General features: G+C 40.5%; 1 non-coding gene across 1 annotated transcript; it reads left to right on the forward strand.

Annotated features, from left to right (window-relative positions):
- Positions 1–4,540: 4,540 nt before the first annotated feature.
- On the forward strand, positions 4,541–4,648 carry LOC130963781 (small nucleolar RNA R71). Its single transcript, XR_009079900.1, has one exon. It is a non-coding gene; the product is annotated as a small nucleolar RNA R71 (small nucleolar RNA).
- Positions 4,649–6,287: the final 1,639 nt, after the last annotated feature.

The following is a 6,287-nucleotide window of genomic DNA, read 5'->3' on the forward strand; positions in this document are numbered from 1 at the left end:
AAAATCAAATAAGATAAAAGGAAGAGAATATGCAATGAACTCCAAAAACATCTGTGAAGATTAGCATTAATTAGATGAGCGGGGCTTTTAACTTTTTGCCTCTGAACAGTTTTGGCATCTCAATCTATCCTTTGAAATTCAGAATGGTTGGCTTCTCTAGGAACTTAGAATCCAGATAGTGTTAATGATTCTCCTAGTAAAGTATGATGATTCTTGAACATAGCTATTTATTGAGTCTTGGCTGTGGCCCAAAGCACTCTGTCTTTCCAGTATTACCACCGGATACATACATGCCACAGACACATAATTGGGTGAACCTTTTCAGATTGTGACTTAGCTTTGCTAAAGTCCCCAATTAGAGGTGTCCAGGGTTCTTAAGCACACTCCTATTTGCCTTGGATCACAACTCTTATTATTATCTTTTTTTTTTTCGTTTTCTTTTTTTTTCGGTTTTTTTTTTTTTTTTGAATAGCAATGCTTTTTCTTGCTTCAAGAATCATTTTATTGATTTTTCAGATCCTCAATAACATGTCTCCTTTTTCATCATTCTTTCAAGAGCCAACATTCATGAACCACAAATTCAAGATACATATGCACTGTTTAAGCATACATTCAGAGAACAAAAATATTGCCACCACATCAAAATAATTAAACTATTATAAAATTCAAAATTCGTGCAATTCTTCCTTTTTCAATTAAGCACATTTTTATTCAAGAAAGGTGATGGATTCATAGGACATTCATAACTTTAAGGCATAGACACTAAGACACTAATGATCATAAGACACAAGCATGGATAACATAAAGCACTAAAATTCGAAAAACAAAGGAATAAAGAACAAGGAAATCAAGGAATGGGTCCACCTCAGTGATGGCGGCTCTTCCTTGCTTTTGAAGGTCCTATGGAGTGCTTGAGCTCCTCAATGTCTCTTCCTTGCCTTTGTTGCTCCTCTCTCATGATTCTTTGTTCTTCTCTAATTTCATGGAGGAGAATGGAGTGTTCTTGGTGCTCCACCCTTAGTTGTCCCATATTGGAACTCAACTCTCCTAGGGAGGTGTTTAGTTGCCCCCAATAGTCTTGTGGAGGAAAATTCATCCCTTGAGGAATCTCAGGGATCTCATGATGAGTGGGATCTCTTGTGTACTCCATCCTTTTCTTAGTGATGGGCTTGTCCTCATCAATGGTGATGTCTCCCTCTATGTCAACTCCCACTGAATAACAGAGGTGACAAATGAGGTGAGGAAAGGCTAACCTTGCCAAGGTAGAGGTCTTGTCCGCCACCCTATAGAGTTCTTGGGCTATAACCTCATGAACCTCTATTTCTTCTCCAATCATGATGCTATGGATCATGATGGCCCGGTCTATGGTAACTTCGGACCGGTTGCTAGTGGGAATGATTGAGCGTTGTATGAACTCTAACCATCCTCTAGCCATGGGTTTGAGGTCATGCCTTCTCAATTGGACCGGCTTTCCTCTTGAATCTTGCTTCCATTGTGCGCCCTCTTCACATATGACTGTGAGGACTTGGTCCAACCTTTGATCAAAGTTGACCCTTCTAGTGTAAGGATGCTCATCTCCTTGCATCATAGGCAAGTTGAACGCCACCCTCACACTTTCCGGACTAAAATCCAAGTATTTCCCCCGAACCATAGTAAGATAATTCTTTGGATCCGGGTTCACACTTTGGTCATGGTTCTTGGTGATCCATGCATTGGCATAGAACTCTTGAACCATCAAGATTCCGACTTGTTGAATGGGGTTGGTAAGTACTTCCCAACCTCTTCTTCGGATCTCATGGCGGATCTCCGGATATTCACCCTTTTTGAGTGAAAAGGGGACTTCGGGGATCACCTTCTTCAAGGCCACAACTTCATAGAAGTGGTCTTGATGCACCCTTGAGAGGAATCTATCCATCTCCCATGACTCGGAGGTGGAAGCCTTTGCCTTCCCCTTCCTCTTTCTAGAGGTTTCTCCGGCCTTGGATGCCATAAATGGTTATGAAAAAGCAACGCTTTTACCACACCAAACTTAAAATGTTTGCTCGTCCTCGAGCAAAAGAAGAAAGAAGAGAGTAGAAGAAGAAGAAATGAGGAAGAGGGAGATGGTAGTGTGTTCGGCCAAGAAGGGAAGAAAGGGTGTTTAGGTCGTGGAAAATGAAGGGGTAAAGAGGGGTTTATATAGGAAAGAGGGGGATGAGGGTTCGGCCATTTGAGGGTGGGTTTGGGAGGGAAAGTGGTTTGAATTTGAAGGGTGAGGTTGGTGGGGTTTTATGAAGGATGGATGTGAGTGGTGAAGAGAAAGATGGGATTTGATAGGTGAGGGGTTTTTGGGGAAGAGGTGTTGAGGTGATTGGTGAATGGGGGAAGAAGAGAGAGAGTGATGGTAGGGTCCTGTGGGGTCCACAGATCCTGTAGTGTCAAGGAAAAGGCATCCTTGCACCAAATGGCATCAAAATCCACGTTTTGAGCCTTTTCTGGCGTTAAACGCCGGGCTGGTGCCCATTCCTGGCGTTTAACGCCAGGTTTTTGCCCTTTACTGGCGTTTAACGCCAGTCTGGTGCCCCTTTCTGGCGTTAAACGCCCAGAATGGTGCCAGACTGGGCGTTAAACGCCCAACAGCTAGCATTACTGGCGTTTGAACGCCAGCTTCTTCTCCTCCAGGGTGTGCTGTTTTTCTTCCTGTTTTTCATTTTGTTTTTGCTTTTTTCATTGTTTTTGTGACTTCTTATGATCATCAACCTACAAAAAAGATAAAATAACAAAAGAAAATAATTAATTATAAAACATTGGGTTGCCTCCCAACAAGCGCTTCTTTACTGTCATTAGCTTGACAGAGGACTCTCATGGAGCCTCAGAGATGCTCAGAACCGTGTTGGGACTTCCCAACACCAAACTTAGAGTTTAAATGTGGGGGTTCAACACCAAACTTAGAGTTTGATTGTGGCCTCCCAACACCAAACTTAGAGTCTGACTGTGGGGGCTCTGTTTGGCTCTGTTTTGAGAGAAGCTCTTCATGCTTCTTCTCCATGATGACAGAGGGATATCCTTGGGCCTTAAACACCAAGGATTCTTCATTCACTTGAATGATCAACTCTCCTCTATCAACATCAATCACAGCCTTTGCTGTGGCTAGGAAGGGTCTGCCAAGGATGATGGATTCATCCATGCACTTCCCAGTCTCTAGGACTATGAAGTCAGTAGGGATGTAATGGTCTTCAATTTTCACCAAAACACTCTCTACAAGTCCATGAGCTTGTTTTCTTGAATTGTCTGCCATCTCTAATGAGATTCTTGCAGCTTGCACCTCAAAGATCCCTAATTTCTCCATTACAGAGAGGGGCATGAGGTTTACACTTGACCCCAAGTCACACAAGGCCTTCTTGAAGGTCATGGTGCCTATGGTACAAGGTATAGAAAACTTCCCAGGATCCTGCCTCTTTAGAGGCAGTTTCTGCCTAGACAAGTTATCCAGTTCTTTGGTGAGCAAAGGGGGTTCATCCTCCCAAGTCTCATTTCCAAATAACTTGTCATTCAGCTTCATGATTGCTCCAAGGTATTTAGCAACTTGCTCTTCAGTGACATACTCATCCTCTTCAGAGGAAGAATACTCATCAGAGCTCATGAAAGGCAGTAGTAAGTCCAAGGGAATCTCTATGGTCTCAGTTTGAGCCTCAGATTCCCAAGGTTCCTCATTGGGGAACTCATTGGAGGCCAGTGGACGTCCAGTGAGGCCTTCCTCAGTGGCGTTCACTGCCTCTTCTTCCTCCCAGAATTCGGCCATATTTATGGCTTTGCACTCTCCTTTTGGATTTTCTTCAGTGTTACTTGGGAGAGTGCTTGGGGGAAGTTCAGTAATTTTCTTGCTCAGCTGACCCACTTGTCCTTCCAAATTCCTAATGGAGGATCTAGTTTCAGTCATGAAACTTTGAGTGGTCTTTATTAGATCAGAGACCATTGTTGCTAAGTCAGAAGTATTCTGCTTAGAACTCTCTGTCTGTTGCTGAGAAGATGATGGAGAAGGCTTGCCATTGCTAAACCTGTTTCTTCCACCATTATTGTTATTGAAACCTTGTTGAGGTCTCTCTTGATTCTTCCATGAGAGATTTGGGTGATTTCTCCATGAAGAATTATAGGTGTTTCCATAGGGTTCTCCTAGGTAATTCACCTCTTCCATGGAAGGGTTCTCAGGATCATAAGCTTCTTCCTCAGATGAAGCATCCTTAGTACTGTTTGGTGCATTTTGCATTCCAGACAGACTTTGAGAAATCAAATTGACTTGTTGAGTCAATATCTTGTTCTGAGCCAATATGGCATTCAGAGTGTCAATCTCAAGAACTCCTTTCTTCTGACTAGTCCCATTGTTCACAGGATTCCTTTCAGAAGTGTACATGAATTGGTTATTTGCAACCATTTCAATCAATTCTTGAGCTTCTGCAGGCGTCTTCTTCAGATGAAGAGATCCTCCAGCAGAGCTATCCAAAGACATTTTGGATAGTTCAGAGAGACCATCATAGAAAATACCTATGATGCTCCATTCAGAAAGCATGTCTGAAGGACATTTTCTGATTAATTGTTTGTATCTTTCCCAAGCTTCATAGAGGGATTCTCCATCCTTCTGTCTGAAGGTTTGGACTTCCACTCTAAGCTTACTCCATCTTTGTGGTGGAAAGAACTTTGCCAAGAAGGCATTGACTAGCTTTTCCCAAGAGTCCAGGCTTTCTTTAGGTTGGGAGTCCAACCATATTCTAGCTCTGTCTCTCACAGCAAAAGGGAATAGCATCAGTCTATAGACCTCAGGGTTAACCCCATTAGTCTTGACTGTGTCACAGATTTGCAAGAACTCAGCTAAAAACTGATGAGGATCTTCCATTGGAAGTCCATGAAACTTGCAATTCTGTTGCATTAGAGAAACTAATTGAGGCTTAAGCTCAAAGTTGTTTGCTCCAATGGCAGGGATAGAGATGCTTCTCCCATAGAAATCAGGAGTAGGTGCAGTAAAGTCACCAAGCACCTTCCTTGCATTGTTGGCATTGTTGTTGTTTTCGGCTGCCATTTGTTCTTCTTCCTTGAAGAATTCGGTCAGGTGCTCTAAAGAGAGTTGTGCTTTGGCTTCTCTTAGCTTTCTCTTCAAGGTCCTTTCAGGTTTAGGATCAGCCTCAACAAGAATGCCTTTGTCTTTGCTCCTGCTCATAAGAAAGAGAAGGGAACAAGAAAATGTGGAATCCTCTATGTCACAGTATAGAGATTCCTTGAAATGTCAGAGGAAAAGAGAAATAGAAAGAAGAAGGAGAAGAAGAATTCGAACTTTAGTTAGATAAGGTTCGAATTGTGCATTCAGAAGGAGTGGTACTCCATAAATAGAAGGATGTGGGAAGGAGGGAAGAAGATTTTCGAAAATTAATTAAAATATTTTGAAAACATTTTTGAAAAACATTAATTGATTTTCGAAAACAAAAGTGTAAAAGAAATCAAGTGATTTTTGAAAAAGATTTGAAATTAGAAGTTAAAAAGATTTGATTGAAAACTTATTTTGAAAAAGATGTGGTTAAAAAGATTTAATTGAAAAGTTATGGTTTTAAAAAGATGTGATTGAGAAGATATGATTTGAAAACAATTTTAAAAGATATGATTTGAAAACAATTTGAAAAGATATGATTTTAAAAATTAATGACTTGCCTAACAAGAAAAGATATGATTCAAACATAAAACCTTTCTCAACAGAAAAGGCAACAATTTTTGAGATGTTCAATCAAATCATTAATTGTTAGTAAGTATCTTTTAAAAAGGAAAGAAATTGATTTTGAAAACATTTGATTGAAAAGATTTGATTTGAAAAAGATTTGATTTTGAAAAACTTTGAAAACTTGAAAAAAAATTGATTTTGAAAACAAAATCTTCCCCCTAGCACCATCCTGGCGTTAAACGCCCAGAATGGTATACATTCTGGCGTTTAACGCCCAAAATGCACCCTTTTTGGGCGTTAAACGCCCAACCAGGTACCCTGGCTGGCGTTTAAACGCCAGTCTGCCTTCTTCACTGGGCATTTTTGAATGCTCAGCTTTTTCTGTATAATTCCTCTGCAGTATGTTCTGAATCTTCAATTCTTTGTATCATTGACTTTGAAAAGACACAAATTAAAAATATTTTTGGATTTTTAATAATCAAAATGCAAAAGGAATCAATTAACAATGCATGCAAGACACCAAACTTAGCAGTTTGTATACTACTGACACTATATGAGACACACAAAATACTTCAAGTCAATAGAATTCAAAGATCAAAACAAA

Source organism: Arachis stenosperma, chromosome 2 (assembly GCF_014773155.1).
Source record: "Arachis stenosperma cultivar V10309 chromosome 2, arast.V10309.gnm1.PFL2, whole genome shotgun sequence".
Classification (NCBI taxonomy): Eukaryota; Viridiplantae; Streptophyta; class Magnoliopsida; order Fabales; family Fabaceae; genus Arachis; species Arachis stenosperma.